Raw genomic sequence first — 17977 nt, forward strand, 5'->3', positions numbered from 1 at the left:
ATATATATATATATATATATATATATATATATATATATATATATTTAGAGAGAGAGAGATGATGATGAATGCAGTTTTCGCTGCCGATGCAGAAATCGGCAGCGACGCAGTTTTCGCTGCCGATGCAGAAATCGGCAGCGATGCAGTATTCGCTGCCGATTCTGGACTGGGCAGCGATGCAGTTTTCGCTGCCGATTCTGGACTTGGCAGCGACGCAGTTTTCGCTGCCGATGCAGAAATCGGCAGCGATGCAGTTTTCGCTGCCGATTCTGGACTTGGCAGCGACGCAGTTTTCGCTGCCGATTCTGGACTGGACAGCGATGCAGTTTTCGCTGCCGATTCTGGACTTGGCAGCGACGCAGTTTTCGCTGCCGATTCTGGACTGGGCAGCGATGCAGTTTTCGCTGCCGATTCTGGACTGGGCAGCGATGCAGTTTTCGCTGCCGATTCTGGACTTAGCAGCGACGCAGTGTTCGCTGCCGATGCAAAAATCGGCAGCGATGCAGTTTTCGCTGCCGATTCTGGACTTGGCAGCGACGCAGCCTTCACTACCGATACAGAAATCGGTAGCGACACAGTTTTCGCTGCCCATTTCTTGATCGGCAGCGACACAGTTTTCGCTGCCGATGCAGAAATCGGCAGCGACGCAGTTTTCGCTGCCGATGCAGAAATCGGCAGCGATGCAGTTTTCGCTGCCGATTTCTCAATGAACAGTGACGCAGAGCTGGGAGGGAGGGGTAAAACTGATTTTAGATAAACCAAACAAGGATAAGGACACACCTAAACCAACCCCCAAACAACCCATTTCATTGGATGGGTAGTATAAATACAAAGAGGGGAGAGAGAATGACCCATCTTCTTCCAAATCCAGCAGCTGCATGCCGTTCTTCCCTTCCCCTTTCACAACAGAAACGTGAATCAGACCAGTAGAGATTACTTTGTGAACTTGTGAGGGAGAGATGAGACCTTGAGAGAGGAGTGGGCAGCTGCATAGAGGAGAGGAAAAAGAGAGCTGGAAAACGTGAGAGGAAGAAGAAGGAGGAGAACCAGCAGCTGAATAGTGTCAAACCTTCCTCAAACTTAGTTAAATTCAGAAGGTATGGGTCATGAAACTCTCTTCCTCTCCCCCGTAAGATCAAAAACGAAAATGAAGAAGAAAAACCCTAAGAAAAGAATTGATCTAAGACCTAAGCCAGCTGTGAAGGAAGCTGAAATTAACCAAGAGAACAAGCAAACAAAAGTGAAATAAAGTCAATTTCAGAACATCTAACAAATCATGGTAGAGGGCTGGCTTTAACTAGGGGTAATTAATGTGTTCTGCTGTGATGTTGTTGCTGGACTTAATGTGTTCTGCTGTGATGATTGTTGCTGGAATTAATGTATTCTGCTGTGATGTTTGTTGCTGGAATTAATGTGTTCTCCTGTGATGATTGTGCTGCAATTGATGCTGCCGATTTGTGTGTTGCGGAGCGAAATTCTGTTTCGCTGCCGCACCTGAACCTGCTGCAGCGATTTGATATTCGCTGCCGATTTGTGTGTTGCGCAGCGAAATTCTGTTTCGCTGACCGCTGACGCAACTGAACCTGCTGCAGCGATTTGATATTCGCTGCCGATTTGTGTGTTGCGCAGCGAAATTCTGTTTTGCTGCCGCAACTGAACCTCCTGCAGCGATTTGATATTCGCTGCCGATTTGTGTGTTGCGCAGCGAAATTCTGTTTCGCTGACGCAACTGAACCTCCTGCAGCGATTTGATATTCGCTGCCGATTTGTGTGTTGCGCAGGGAAATTCTGTTTCGCTGACGCAACTGAACCTGCTGCAGCGATTTGATATTCGCTGCCGATTTGTGTGTTGCGCAGTGAAATTCTGTTTCGCTGCCGCAACTGAACCTGCTGCAGCGATTTGATATTCGCTGCCGATTTGTGTGTTGCGCAACGAAGTTCTGTTTCGCTGACGCAACTGAACCTCCTGCAGCGATTTGATATTCGCTGCCGATTTGTGTGTTGCGCAGCGAAATTCTGTTTCGCTGCCGCAACTGAACCTGCTGCAGCGATTTGATATTCGCTGCCGATTTGTGTGTTGCGCAGCGAAATTCTGTTTCGCTGCCGCAACTGAACCTCCTGCAGCGAAGTGATATTCGCTGCCGATTTGTGTGTTGCGCAGCGAAATTCTGTTTCGCTGACCGCTGACGCAACTGAACCTGCTGCAGCGATTTGATATTCGCTGCCGATTTGTGTGTTGCGCAGCGAAATTCTGTTTTGCTGCCGCAACTGAACCTCCTGCAGCGATTTGATATTCGCTGCCGATTTGTGTGTTGCGCAGCGAAATTCTGTTTCGCTGACGCAACTGAACCTCCTGCAGCGATTTGATATTCGCTGCCGATTTGTGTGTTGCGCAGGGAAATTCTGTTTCGCTGACGCAACTGAACCTGCTGCAGCGATTTGATATTCGCTGCCGATTTGTGTGTTGCGCAGCGAAATTCTGTTTCGCTGCCGCAACTGAACCTGCTGCAGCGATTTGATATTCGCTGCCGATTTGTGTGTTGCGCAGCGAAGTTCTGTTTCGCTGACGCAACTGAACCTCCTGCAGCGATTTGATATTCGCTGCCGATTTGTGTGTTGCGCAGCGAAATTCTGTTTCGCTGCCGCAACTGAACCTGCTGCAGCGATTTGATATTCGCTGCCGATTTGTGTGTTGCGCAGCGAAATTCTGTTTCGCTGCCGCAGCTGAACCTCCTGCAGCGATTTGATATTCGCTGTCGATTTGTGTGTTGCGCAGCGAAATTCTGTTTCGCTGCCGCAACTGAACCTGCTGCAGCGAATTAATATTCGCTGCCGATTTGTGTGTTGCGCAGCGAAATTCTGTTTCGCTGCCGCAACTGAACCTCCTGCAGCGAAGTGATATTCGCTGCCGATTTGTGTGGTGCGCAGCGAAATTCTGTTTCGCTGCCGCAGCTGAACCTCCTGCAGCGAAGTGATATTCGCTGCCGAGTTGTGCGTTGTGCAGCGAAACTGTGGCGCCAACAGCGGTGCAGTTCTCGCTGCCGAACTGGCAGCCTGCGGCGAACCAGTTCTCGCTGCCGAAGTGGGCAGCCCGCAGCGAACCAGTTCTCGCTGCCGATTCCTACAATAAGCCTCCTAGGCAGGAATGACTTAAATGCTAATAACAATTTCATGATATGATGGTGTAAAATAGGGAACACTTGAATGTGAACATATGAACTATTGAAATAAGTGTGATGATGAATGTGATTCAAAAATAAAATAAATACAACTGTGCTGATTTGTGACCATTGATGTCTTAGGTGGTGCGGTCGGGATTGGACCATCATCAAGACAGGAACGACCCACAGGTGGAGCAGGTAGGTGACTTGCACCTTTCTTTTTCATACGTTGAATCTTGGAATATTTTAACTTGAGTACTACCATATTGTTAGAACCGATATTAAATTGTCGAACGCTTAATTGTTGATAAAAGAGTGATTAGCTTCGGCTAATGGCATCGAATGGATGGCCGGGACAAAAAACTGATTAGCTTCGGCTAATGGCATCCAAACGGATGGCCGGGACAAAGAATGATTAGCTTTGGCTAATGGTGTCCGAATGGATGGCCGGGATGAAGGACTGATTAGCTTCGGCTAATGGCATCCAAACGGATGGCCGGGACAAAGAGTGATTAGCTTCGGCTAATGGCATCCGAATGGATGGCCGGGACAAAGAATGATTAGCTTTGGCTAATGGCGTCCGAAGGGATGGCCGGGTTAAAAAGGGATGATTTCGCTGCCGATTGTGGATCGGCAGCGACGCAGTTCCGCTGCCGATTCTGGATCGGCAGCGACGCAGTTCCGCTGCCGATTCTGGATCGGCAGCGATGCAGTCTTCGCTGCCGATGACCCAGTTTCGCTGCCGATTCCTTGATCGGCAGCGATGTAGTTTCGGCTGTCGATTTTAGGATTGGCAGTGACGCAGCTATCGCTATGGAATCCGGATGGATAGCCGGGACAAATAAACGACTAGTTTCGGCGAATGGCATTTGAAAACTTGTGTATCTATATGTACTACTAATTGTTACATCAAATACATGAAGAAATTATAAATGTTAATGCTTATTTAATTGCTAGGCCGCTAGTTACCATTATTATTATTATTAAGTATTTGTTTTCTCTTAAATGTTTTGTACTGCTGCAGGGACGTCACACCAACGAGATGTCTAGGATACCCGATACACGAGAACCTACTTTTGCAAGGAATTAAGTAGATGCATTCTAAATCACAATGTATTTTGTAGGGATCAATGTACTGAATGTATAACTTTTATTAGATCCTTTTTGTTTAAAAATTGTGATGGCTATTAGAAGTATAAGAGTGCAAACTCATGTCCATGTATATATATTTTTAATATGAACTCCAAATCATGCAACCTTAATATTATGTGTTTGTGTAAGATTCACTTTTGAATGAACTGTTGATTGTATGGATTGTATTTTGATGATGTGAGGATTCAAGTTCTTTGATTACCGGCACCATGTGTATTAAATATATATATATATATATATATATATATATATATATATATATATATATATAAAAATTTACTATTGTTTTGGGCTTAGAAAGCCGGGTTGTTACAGTTGGTATCAGAGCACTTGGTATGGATCCTGAGGATCATTAATAAATGTGTTGTTGCGATGAATTTCAGGATGGTACGCACCCGACAAGGGACACGAACTGAGCCACCCTCCTTAGAAAGGAGGGGCATGAACCGAGGTGCCCAAGGTTGGCAAGACGAAGATCCCTTAGATGATACGGCATCTCATGCTCCGATAATACCGCCCGAAACTTTGCAGGGGGAAGATACGGTGGCAGGAGAAGGCCCGAGGTCTCATCAGACAGAGGGAACACCCCCAGTCGCAACGGAGCAGCGAGAAAGATCAGAAGCACAACCATCTACTGTTCCAACTGGTGTGCCCCCACAATATGTAGATGCAGGACTCCTTGTACAAATAGTTAAAGCAGTGATGGAAGGCATGGCTAGTTCAGCAGCACAAACAACCCCTACCACGCAGATTCCACCAGCAGCCCCTACGACCAGCATGACCATGGATAATGTGGTACCACTGGTGCGACTAGTCAAGAGTATGAGGGAAATGGGCTGTGAACCGTATATGGGGGAACAAGATGCAGAGATAGCTGGAAGATTGATCAGGAAGGTAGAAAAGACAATGATTCAAATAAGCATACCCGAGGGTTTGAGGGTAAATTGTGCATCCCAGTTACTATCTGATAGGGCCATGACATGGTGGGAAACAGTTCAGCTGAGGCGTGCGACTAAGACCCTAACTTGGAGTGATTTCAAGATAGAGTTTGAGAATCAGTTTTATTCCAAGTATCATCGCAAGGTGAAAGAACAAGAGTTCTTAGCATTAAGACATGCTGATATGTCAGTATTGGAGTACGAAAGGAGATTCCATGACCTCTCATTGTTCGCCCCACATTATGTGCCGACAGAGGAACATATGATTGAAAAGTTGAGAGATGGTTTACGACAGGATTTGAGACAAGGATTGATCGCCTTGCGATTTAAATCGGTGAGGGAGTTGATTGAGGCTGCACAAGCTCTGGAGGCATGTATTGGAGAAAGCCAAGGGGGGTATCAGAGTATAAGCAAAAAGAGAGATGGGGACTATTTCAGCGGCAGACCACCGCACCCGAAGAAAGGAAAAAGTGGAGTGTTTGAGCAGCACGGAAAGAAGGGGAGTTTGATATTATCGCCTCACCAACAGTCAAGTGGGAGAATGATGGCGGGACAGTCGCACTCGAGGGCAAACTCTTCAACTGGGACCGGTGACCGCAGGGGAGTTGACTATCCTTTTTGTGTAAAATGTGGACAAAAACACCCTGGGGACTGCTCAGTTTCCCCTGGGCGATGCTTTGTGTGCAGAGGAGAGGGTCATAGGTGGAGGAACTGCCAGTATCTTAGCCAAGGGTGTCATTACTGTGGTGGGAAAGGTCATTACAAGAGGGACTGCCCCTAAAGAAACACCGGACAAGTACAGAGTTATAGACAGCCCAGTCAGAGCCACCAGCAGTCAGTCACCGTTAATAGGCCAGTGAGATCTTCTCAATCAGGGGCAAACTCCAGTCGAGGGAAGCCGAGGGCACAAAATGATCGGACCCCAGGGAGGGTCTTCCACCTGACACAGGAGGAGGCCAGGGCTGCATCGGATGTGGTGGCAGGTACACTACTGTTGAATGATTTTAATATGCATGTATTGTTTGATCCGGGTGCCACCCACTCATTCATTGCTAAGAGAAGTGTCACTAAATTGAGAAAGGAAGTAGAAATAGTAGAGAAGGGGTTTGTAATTGGAACTCCAATGGGAAACATGGTTGAAACAAATATTGTATATGTGGATGTGGGGGTTAGTTTATCCGGGTATGAAACAGAAGTAGACTTGATTCCCTTAGAGCTGCATGATTTTGACATAATACTAGGCATGGATTGGTTGAGTAAATACAAGGCACTAATAGATTGTTATGCTAAAACTGTTACCTTTCAAACACCTAAGGGCGAGAAAATGACTTTTAAAGGAGAGAGATTTCCCAAACTGAATGCTTTAATATCGGTGGTAACAGCCCAAAAACTTTTAAGAAAGGGATGTATGGGATACCTCGCATACATCTTAAACTCTGATGATGAAGGTCCACGATTGAAGGATATTCCTGTGGTGAAGGATTTCCCAGATGTGTTTCTAGAAGAACTACCAGGACTACCCCCGGAGCGAGAGGTAGAGGTGTCTATAGACACTTTTCCTGGAGTCCCACCCATAGCCCAACAACCATATCGGATGGCTCCAGCAGAACTGAACGAGTTAAAGACTCAATTACAGGAATTATTAGACAAGGGGTTCATACGGCCCAGTAATTCTCCTTGGGGAGACCGGTCCTATTTGTAAGAAAGAAAGATGGAACCCATAGGCTTTGTATTGACTATCGACAGTTGAACAAAATAACAATGAAAAACAAGTATCCGTTACCTCGGATAGATGATTTGTTCGACCAATTAAAAGGAGCGAGGGCATTTTCGAAGATAGATCTGAGATCAGGGTACTATCAGATGAAGATTAAAGAAGCGGATGTAGCAAAGACCGCATTTAGAACTCGTTACGGACACTATGAATTTTTGGTGTTACCGTTCGGGTTGACGAACGCCCCAGCCCTCTTCATGGATTTGATGAATCGGGTTTTCCAATCATACCTGGATAAGTTTGTGGTGGTATTCATTGATGATATGCTGGTGTACTCGAATTCTTTCAAGGAGCACGAAGAACACTTGAGACAAACCTTACAAACCTTGAGAGATCACCAGTTATATGCAAAATTGAGTAAATGTGAATTTTGGCTGAAAAGAGTGACGTTTTTGGGACATGTCATTTCAGCCGAAGGTGTTTTTGTCGACCCTCAAAAAGTCGAAGCAGTCTTGAAATGGGAAAGACCGACTTTGGTCACTGAAATACGTAGTTTCCTGGGACTTGCAGGATACTATCGGAGATTTATCGAAGGTTTTTCCCTGATTGCAACCCCTTTGACCCAACTAACTAGGAAGGATAAGAAGTGGGTGTGGTCGGAAAAATGTGAGGCAAGCTTCCAAGAATTGAAGAGGAGGCTCACCACTGCTCCAGTCTTAACTCTCCCCTCAGGGACCGAGGGTTTTGTGGTATATAGTGATGCCTCGGGGAAGGGATTGGGGTGTGTTTTGATGCAACATGGGAAGGTGATCGCCTATGCATCAAGGCAATTAAAGACTCATGAGGTGAACTACCCGGTGCACGACCTGGAGTTGGCAGCTGTAGTATTTGCCTTGAGGATATGGAGACACTATTTGTATGGGTCTCGAACCCAAATTTTTACTGATCATAAGAGCCTGAAGTATCTGATGTCGCAAAAGGAGTTGAACATGCGGCAAAGAAGGTGGATAGAGCTCATTAAGGATTATGATTGCACCATAGAATACCACCCGGGGAAAGCAAATGTGGTGGCAGATGCCCTCAGTCGCAAAAATAAAGCCTCCTTGGGAAGCTTAACAGTGGGAAAGGAGCGGCAATTGGCAGAATTAAAAGAGTTGGGTGCAGATTTGGGAATTGATGCAAGAGGTGGGTTAGTAGCCCAATTATTGGTGCGACCAACGTATCGAGAACAGATACTACATGCCCAATTCCATGACAAGGTGGGATCCAAGATTAGGAAGAATGTGAAGGCCGGGGTAGAAATGAAATTCCGAGTAGCGGATGATGGATCCTTGATGATGGGACAACGGTTGTACGTGCCTGATGACGAAACAGTCAAACGTATGGTTCTGCAAGAAGCACATGAGTCCAAATTCTCCATACATCCTGGCAGTACTAAGATGTACCGAGACCTGAAACACCTCTATTGGTGGCCTAATATGAAAAGGAAAATAGCTGAGTATGTGTCAAAGTGTGGGATATGTCAACAAGTCAAGGTTGAACACCAAAGGCCTGCGGGACCATTACAGCCATTACAAATTCCAGAATGGAAGTGGGAGATGATCACCATGGATTTCGTGTCAGGATTTCCCAAGGGGAGAAAAGGAAATGATGCAATATGGGTCATTGTGGATCGGTTGACGAAATCCGCACTATTCTTGCCTGTAAAGATGACCGACTCGGTGGACAAGCTTGCCAAGATCTACATAAATGAGGTGGTACGACTTCATGGGATTCCGGTGTCCATTGTATCGGATCGAGATCCTAGGTTCACCTCTCGACTTTGGCCGAGCATACAACATGCCTTGGGGACAAGATTGGACATGAGCACTGCGTTTCACCCTCAAACGGATGGCCAATCGGAAAGAGTCATTCAAGTCTTGGAAGACCTATTACGGGCATGTGTGCTAGAATTTGGAGGAAACTGGGAGGAACACATGGCATTGATGGAGTTCACGTATAACAATAGTCACCAAGCCACAATAGGGATGGCCCCATATGAAGCCTTGTATGGTAGGAGGTGTAGAACTCCTTTATGTTGGGAGGAAATTGGGGACCGGAAGTTATATGGCGCAGAGTTAGTTCAAGTCACCACGGAGAAAGTGAGAATTATCAGGGATCGCATCAAAGCCGCACAGGATAGACAGAAGAAGTATGCCGATGTGAGGAGAAGACCTCTCGAGTTCAGTACGGGGGACCAGGTGTTCCTGAAGGTAGCCCCATGGAAGAACATGTTACGATTTGGATTGAAAGGAAAGTTAACTCCCCGTTTCATTGGACCCTTCAAAATCTTACAACGAGTTGGACCAGTAGCCTACAAGGTGGATTTGCCCCCACAGTTAGCCAGGGTCCATGATGTGTTCCATGTCTCCTTGTTAAGGAAGGCTAACGTAGACCCCGCCCGAGTTCTACCCCGGGTCCCAGTAGAGGTCAAGGAAGACTTAACACTGGAATTGAGGCCCATAAGGATACTAGATCAAGAAGTGAAGGAGTTACGGAGCAAAAAGATCCCCATCGTTAGAATCTTATGGCGAAATGCTCAAGTAGAAGAGGAAACTTGGGAGAGGGAGGCTGAGATGAGAAAAAAGTACCCCAATTTATTTGATCTACCAGGTATGGAGTGTGAAACTTCTTAAATTTCGAGGACGAAATTCATATTTAGGAGGGGAGAATGTAAACACCCAAAGGAAAATATATATATATATTTAGAGAGAGAGAGATGATGATGAATGCAGTTTTCGCTGCCGATGCAGAAATCGGCAGCGACGCAGTTTTCGCTGTCGATGCAGAAATCGGCAGCGATGCAGTATTCGCTGCCGATTCTGGACTGGGCAGCGACGCAGTTTTCGCTGCCGATGCAGCAATCGGCAGCGATGCAGTTTTCGCTGCCGATGCAGAAATCGGCAGCGATGCAGTTTTCGCTGCCGATTCTGGACTGGGCAGCGATGCAGTTTTCGCTGCCGATTCTGGACTTGGCAGCGACACAGTTTTCGCTGCCGATTCTGGACTTGGCAGCGACGCAGCCTTCACTACCGATACAGAAATCGGTAGCGACACAGTTTTCGCTGCCCATTTCTTGATCGGCAGCGACGCAGTTTTCGCTGCCGATGCATAAATCGGCAGCGACGCAGTTTTCGCTGCCGATGCAGAAATCGGCAGCGATGCAGTTTTCGCTGCCGATTTCTCAATGAACAGTGACGCAGAGCTGGGAGGGAGGGGTAAAACTGATTTTATATAAACCAAACAAGGATAAGGACACACCTAAACCAACCCCCAAACAACCCATTTCATTGGATGGGTAGTATAAATACAAAGAGGGGAGAGAGAATGACCCATCTTCTTCCAAATCCAGCAGCTGCATGTCGTTCTTCCCTTCCCCTTTCACAACAGAAACGTGAATCAGACCAGTAGAGATTACTTTGTGAACTTGTGAGGGAGAGATGAGACCTTGAGAGAGGAGTGGGCAGCTGCATAGAGGAGAGGAAAAAGAGAGCTGGAAAACGTGAGAGGAAGAAGAAGGAGGAGAACCAGCAGCTGAATAGTGTCAAACCTTCCTCAAACTTAGTTAAATTCAGAAGGTATGGGTCATGAAACTCTCTTCCTCTCCCCCGTAAGATCAAAAACGAAAATGAAGAAGAAAAACCCTAAGAAAAGAATTGATCTAAGACCTAAGCCAGCTGTGAAGGAAGCTGAAATTAACCAAGAGAACAAGCAAACAAAAGTGAAATAAAGTCAATTTCAGAACATCTAACAAATCATGGTAGAGGGCTGGCTTTAACTAGGGGTAATTAATGTGTTCTGCTGTGATGTTGTTGCTGGACTTAATGTGTTCTGCTGTGATGATTGTTGCTGGAATTAATGTATTCTGCTGTGATGTTTGTTGCTGGAATTAATGTGTTCTCCTGTGATGATTGTGCTGCAATTGATGCTGCCGATTTGTGTGTTGCGTAGCGAAATTCTGTTTCGCTGCCGCAACTGAACCTGCTGCAGCGATTTGATATTCGCTGCCGATTTGTGTGTTGCGCAGCGAAATTCTGTTTCGCTGACCGCTGACGCAACTGAACCTCCTGCAGCGATTTGATATTCGCTGCCGATTTGTGTGTTGCGCAGCGAAATTCTGTTTCGCTGACGCAACTGAACCTGCTGCAGCGATTTGATATTCGCTGCTGATTTGTGTGTTGCGCAGCGAAATTCTGTTTTGCTGCCGCAACTGAACCTCCTGCAGCGATTTGATATTCGCTGCCGATTTGTGTGTTGCGCAGCGAAATTCTGTTTCGCTGACGCAACTGAACCTCCTGCAGCGATTTGATATTCGCTGCCGATTTGTGTGTTGCGCAGGGAAATTATGTTTCGCTGACGCAACTGAACCTGCTGCAGCGATTTGATATTCGCTGCCGATTTGTGTGTTGCGCAGCGAAATTCTGTTTCGCTGACCGCTGACGCAACTGAACCTCCTGCAGCGATTTGATATTCGCTGCCGATTTGTGTGTTGCGCAACGAAATTTTGTTTCACTGACCGCTGACGCAACTGAACCTGCTACAGCGATTTGATATTCGCTGCCGATTTGTGTGTTGCGCAGCGAAATTCTGTTTCGCTGCCGCAACTGAACCTGCTGCAGCGATTTGATATTCGCTGCCGATTTGTGTGTTGCGTAGCGAAATTCTGTTTCGCTGCCGCAACTGAACCTGCTGCAGCGAATTGATATTCGCTGCCGATTTGTGTGTTGCGCAGCGAAATTCTGTTTCGCTGCCGCAACTGAACCTGCTGCAGCGAATTCATATTCGCTGTCGATTTGTGTGTTGCGCAGCGAAATTCTGTTTCGCTGACGCAACTGAACCTGCTGCAGCGAATTAATATTCGTTGCCGATTTGTGTGTTGCGCGGCGAAATTCTGTTTCGCTGCCGCAACTGAACCTGCTGCAGCGATTTGATATTCGCTGCCGATTTGTGTGTTGCGCTGCGAAATTCTGTTTCGCTGACGCAACTGAACCTCCTGCAGCGATTTGATATTCGCTGCCGATTTGTGTGTTGCGCAGCGAAATTCTGTTTCGCTGACGCAACTGAACCTCCTGCAGCGATTTGATATTCGCTGCCGATTTGTGTGTTGCGCAGCGAAATTCTGTTTCGCTGCCGCAACTGAACCTCCTGCAGCGAAGTGATATTCGCTGCCGAGTTGTGCGTTGTGCAGCGAAACTGTGGCGCCAACAGCGGTGCAGTTCTCGCTGCCGAACTGGCAGCCTGCGGCGAACCAGTTCTCGCTGCCGAAGTGGGCAGCCCGCAGCGAACCAGTTCTCGCTGCCGAAGTGGGCAGCCCGCAGCGAACCAGTTCTCGCTGTCGATTCCTACAATAAGCCTCCTAGGCAGGAATGACTTAAATGCTAATAACAATTTCATGATATGATGGTGTAAAATAAGGAACACTTGAATGTGAACATATGAACTATTGAAATAAGTGTGATGATGAATGTGATTCAAAAATAAAATAAATACAACTGTGCTGATTTGTGACCATTGATGTCTTAGGTGGTGCGGTCGGGATTGGACCATCATCAAGACAGGAACGACCCACAGGTGGAGCAGGTAGGTGACTTGGACCTTTCTTTTTCATACGTTGAATCTTGGAATATTTTAACTTGAGTACTACCATATTGTTAGAACCGATATTAAATTGTTGAACGCTTAATTGTTGATAAAAGAGTGATTAGCTTCGGCTAATGGCATCCGAATGGATGGCCGGGACAAAAGACTGATTAGCTTCGGCTAATGGCATCCAAACGGATGGCCGGGACAAAGAATGATTAGCTTTGGCTAATGGCGTCCGAATGGATGGCCGGGATGAAGGACTGATTAGCTTCGGCTAATGGCATCCAAACGGATGGCCGGGACAAAGAGTTATTAGCTTCGGCTAATGGCATCCGAATGGATGGCTTCGCTGCCGATACAGACATCGGCAGCGACCCAGTTTCGCTGCCGATTCCTTGATCGGCAGCGATGTAGTTTCGGCTGCCGATTTTAGGATTGGCAGCGACGCAGCTATCGCTATGGAATCCGGATGGATAGACGGGACAAATAAACGACTAGTTTCGGCGAATGGCATTTGAAAACTTGTGTATCTATATGTACTACTAATTGTTACATCAAATACAGGAAGAAATTATAAATGTTAATGCTTATTTAATTGCTAGGCCGCTAGTTACCATTATTATTATTATTAAGTATTTGTTTTCTCTTAAATGTTTTGTACTGCTGCAGGGACGTCACACCAACGAGATGTCTAGGATACCCGATACACGGGAACCTACTTTTGCAAGGAATTAAGTAGATGCATTCTAAATCACAATGTATTTTGTAGGGATCAATGTACTGAATGTATAACTTTTATTAGATCCTTTTTGTTTAAAAATTGTGATGGCTATTAGAAGTATAAGAGTGCAAACTCATGTCCATGTATATATATTTTTAATATGAACTCCTAATCATGCAACCTTAATATTATGTGTTTGTGTAAGATTCGCTTTTGAATGAACTGTTGATTGTATGGATTGTATTTTGATGATGTGAGGATTCAAGTTCTTTGATTACCGGCACCATGTGTATTAAATATATATATATATATAAAAAAAAATTACTATTGTTTTGGGCTTAGAAAGCCGGGTTGTTACACAGAGTCTACCTGATGCTGGAGCTTGATGATGAAGACGAAGGCGAATGTGTGTTGGTTTACCAAAGCTACCTTCTCTCCTTCTCTATTTCTGTTCTTCATGCGCTTCTCCTCTGGTAGTCGGTTGAGAAGATGATAATATAGCTATCAATAACGTGGAAAAGAAGATGTTGTTTCTTCTGCTAGGAGGAAGATATTCCACCCCCGTTACTGCCTTGCGATGTTGGTGTTGCCCAAGTGTTGGACCAAAGAGAGGTGACTTGATGTTTTTGTTGTGGTTATTGGCTACTGATGCTAGCCATGGAGACGTTGGTGAAGGAAGACTGGCGCTTACTGTTGATGATTCAACTTGTTGTTCCTGGTAGAGAAGAAACTTTGATGTGCATCATGGGAATTATAATCCATCTTGTAAAGCTAAAACTAATGTGCAAGAGGATTCAGATGGTCCAATGACAAGAGCGAGAGCGAAACAACTACAAGGGGCCTTGACGAGTCAAATTGGAATGATTGAAGCTGCGTCAGAGTTAAAAATTAGCAATCAGTTTGAAATTGGTTCAAGGATGTTTATTTGCCTACAATTAGAACTTGGAGATGAGAAAAGCCCTTAATTGTTCTTTTGATGCTGGGCTACTCGAATTTGGGTTGATATGCAAATAAGTGAAGGAATTGATGCTGTTTATGGTCAGAACAGCAAATGAATTTGAACCCGAATTTGAAGTCATCCATTGCATGTGAAAACAAGACTAATCTAGGTGGATTTCAAGTTCAGAACGTGTTCTTTCTAGATTGTCCAACCATGATTGCATTGGACTTTTGTATAAGAAGATATGGTTGTTTTAAATTTGGTCTGTTTATGTTAGAAAGGTCAAAAAACGTGTGCTAGTTAATTTGTCTAGGTTAGTTTGTCAATGTCTGTTTTTTGGGCTTGACTTCTGCCATGTTGAATTATTCCTAACTTTGGAGGGATGTTCCAATTATAAATATAGTATCAGAATATGTAATAAAGAACTTTTGGCCAAGATTTGAAACTTAATTCACAGAATTAAGAGTTGTTCTTCCCAAATTGATTTTGTGAAGAACCCTACCTGACTTATCACTCTTCAATCACAAAGAGTGTGGCGTCGAAATCCTAGATTGATCTTTGTGGCGTCCAGATCGACTTATCAAAGTATCATTCTACTCTATCCTCCATCTTATTTACCTTGAAGTCACTATAATCCAGCCTAAACACCAAAAGAAAGACAACACAACCAGACCCATCCTTCATCCATTTTCGTCAGATTCATTGTTGCCGATTTTCGAATCATTCACGGCACATCATCTGGTATCAGAGCATCAGTTGCGATCTAAGGCAGGAGCAAAAAACAGAAGAAAGGCTTGCTGGAATTAAGGTTGATAAACTTAATTATGGCTGGAGATAAAGAAGATTTGCCAAGAGGGTTAAGTTTGGAACAGGCATAGGTTATGGGCTTACAACGATCTCATGCTGAGATTCGGGATGAAATGACTGGAATTCGTGAACAGTTGAATACCCTTATACAAATGATGCAAAGACATAATTTGCAACCCCAACAAAGGCAAGCACTTAGGGTGCCACGAAATGATATTATAGAAGCTGACGAAGATCCAAAGGGGGATGATGAGGCCAATGATAGGGGCAGACCAAGAAGGCAGAATTATAATCCTCCTAATGGTCTCAAACTTAAGATTCCACCGTTTAGAGGAAGTAGTTCACCTGAGGAATACTTGGAGTGGATTCAGAAGGTTGAAAAGGTGTTTGAATGGTATGAATATTCTGAAGAAAGGAAGTGCAAGGTGGCAGCACTTGAGTTTACAGATTATGCTCTTTTATGGTGGGAAAACTTGAAGATTCAGAGGAGAATGGATGGAGAAGAGGAGATTACAACGTGGGCAACTATGAAAAGAGTGATGAAGAAGAGATTTGTTCCTGATTACTATAAACAGGAGCTATACATCAGACTTCAAACTTTGCGACAAGGATCTTTGAGCGTGGAAGAGTATGTGAAAGAGCAAACAATAGCTAGATTTCTTGGAGGGTTAAGGAAGGATATAACTAATGTTGTTGAATTACAGCCGTACATCTTCCTTAAGGAAGTTATAAAGCTTGCAACTCGAGTAGAGAGGCAGCAGAAACGAGGAGGTGTCCGAACTGGTGTAACTACGTCAAGCACAACAAGGGCTGTTTCTACACCTACACGAACATGGAGCACACGTAAACAAGATGAGAAGGTGGAGTTTACTAAGAGGAATACCAGTTTTGATTCTTTGAAGGGAAAGGAGAAGGTGACAGAACCTCAACATCCTAGGAGGTCTCGGGACATCAAGTGCTTCAAGTGCTTAGGACATGGGCACATTGCTTCGGAATGTCCAAATAAAAGGGTGATGATTTTGCATGGGGATCATGGAGAGCTGATCAGTGGAGATGAGGTTGAAACTGAAGATGAAGATGAGGTACAAGTGGCTGAACAAGAAGAGGATTTCGAACCAGTGAAGGGAGATTTATTGGTTGTGCAACGGGTTCTGAATGCACAAATTGACGTTAGTGATGAGCAACGCGAGAACATCTTTCATACTCGATGTCAGATTCGAGATAAGGTGTGTGGGATGATCATTGACAATGGAAGTTGCACTAATGTTGCGTCAACTACCTTGGTGGAGAAATTGGATTTAACTACCCTTCCACATCCCAGGCCGTACAGTTTGCGATGGCTGAATGAGAATGGGGAGATTCGGGTGACAAAGCAAGGTCGTGTACCTTTTTCCATTAAAACCTATCATGACGAGGTTTTGTGTGACGTTGCGCCGATGTCAGCTAGCCATTTGTTGCTGGGTCGTCCATGGCAGTTTGATAAGGATGTGACCTACAATGGACGAAAGAACACTTATTCTTTTATGATGAATGGAAATAAGGTGAACTTGTTACCATTGAGTTCTCAACAGGTTAGAGAGGATCAGATACGAAGCCAACAAAAGGAGGTAAAATCACGTAAGGGGCTGTTGTTAGCCAAAAAAGGAGACATCAAACAAGCATTAACTTGAGCAGGGGCTGTTTTCATGATCTGGGCAAAGCAATTACTACAAGTTTTGAGTATGTTGTTCTTCGGAACCTACTCTACATCTTGACCGAACGGATCATTATTACAATCAGTTTGTTGGGAGATATTGGCCTCGTAATTCTGTAATTCTCTTCTTCCTTCATGAACTAATCTGCATCTTGTTGTTTCTGAGTTAAGTTGCTGTTATTTCTGAGCTTAGGTTGCTTCTTGGACTCAGTTTATCTTCTTAGAATTTGGTTCTCTCTAGTATTTGTATGCTACCATAATGTCTCTATGCTCTTCTGTGGAAAATGTTCCAATGGTTAGCTCTAACATTGAACAACACAATCAAGTTAAGTCTGGACATACATTAAGATTAGAACTGCAAGATATGTTGAATAGCCATGGGATGAGGATTTCTCAATTTCAAGCTGATTCTGATGTTAGTATAGAGAACCACTCTACTGTCCAAGCTTCTAATGTTGTTCCAGAAATGAACCATGTGTTGGGTTCTAAAGTTGATGAGGTGAAGGTAGGGTCTCATCAACAAGAACAACTAAAACCTAGACCCAAATTGAATTTTTTAACTGCTTTGAAGGGTTCTGATGTTGATGACAATGAGGGTAGCAAGACCCTTGGCATTAGTTCAGTCCGTAATCTGCACTTTGCTCCCCCTACTATGACGGATGGTCGTGTGACAGTAGCTCCTCCACTTGATGTGTTTGAAGATGGCTGCGAATTTTGGAAATCCACCCTAGTTGGTCATTTTGTGGGGCAGAAATTACCGTATCCCGTGGTTAATTCTATTGCCAAAAGAATATGGAGCTCCTACGGTCTATCAGAAGTTGTCTTCGGATAACGGTTTCTTCATCTTCAATTTTGATTCTGTTGATCATGCCACTAATGTGCTGGAAAGAGCCCCATGGCACATGGCCAACAGGCCTTTGGTGCTTAAACGTTGGCAACCGAACATGCAATTTTTGAAAGATGATTTGGCCAGAGTTCCGGTATGGGTTCGGCTGTATAATGTCCCTCTTGAGTATTGGACTATTAAGGGGTTGAGCTGTGTAGCGAGTGCTATTGGAGTCCCCCTTCATGCGGATCATACGACATTGTTGCGTAAAAGGCTTAGTTACGCAAGAGTTTGCGTTGAGATAGATGCTTCGAAGACGTTGGTTAAGGAATATGATCTTCGCTGTCCAAATGGGTTATTCATAACAATTTCAGCTGAGTACGAATGGATACCGTCGAAGTGC

At 44.8% G+C, this 17977-nt stretch overlaps 2 long non-coding RNA genes across 2 annotated transcripts; both read left to right on the forward strand.

Moving 5' to 3' along the window:
* The first annotated feature begins 687 nt into the window (after positions 1-687).
* Positions 688-4428, forward strand: LOC127905823 (uncharacterized). Its single transcript, XR_008060270.1, has 3 exons — positions 688-1097; positions 3303-3359; positions 4186-4428. It is a non-coding gene; the product is annotated as an uncharacterized LOC127905823 (long non-coding RNA).
* A 5921-nt stretch (positions 4429-10349) lies between these two features.
* Positions 10350-13530, forward strand: LOC127905822 (uncharacterized). Its single transcript, XR_008060269.1, has 3 exons — positions 10350-10582; positions 12528-12584; positions 13257-13530. It is a non-coding gene; the product is annotated as an uncharacterized LOC127905822 (long non-coding RNA).
* The last annotated feature ends 4447 nt before the right edge of the window (positions 13531-17977 follow it).

This window comes from Populus trichocarpa, chromosome 10 (assembly GCF_000002775.5).
Source record: "Populus trichocarpa isolate Nisqually-1 chromosome 10, P.trichocarpa_v4.1, whole genome shotgun sequence".
Lineage (NCBI taxonomy): Eukaryota > Viridiplantae > Streptophyta > Magnoliopsida > Malpighiales > Salicaceae > Populus > Populus trichocarpa.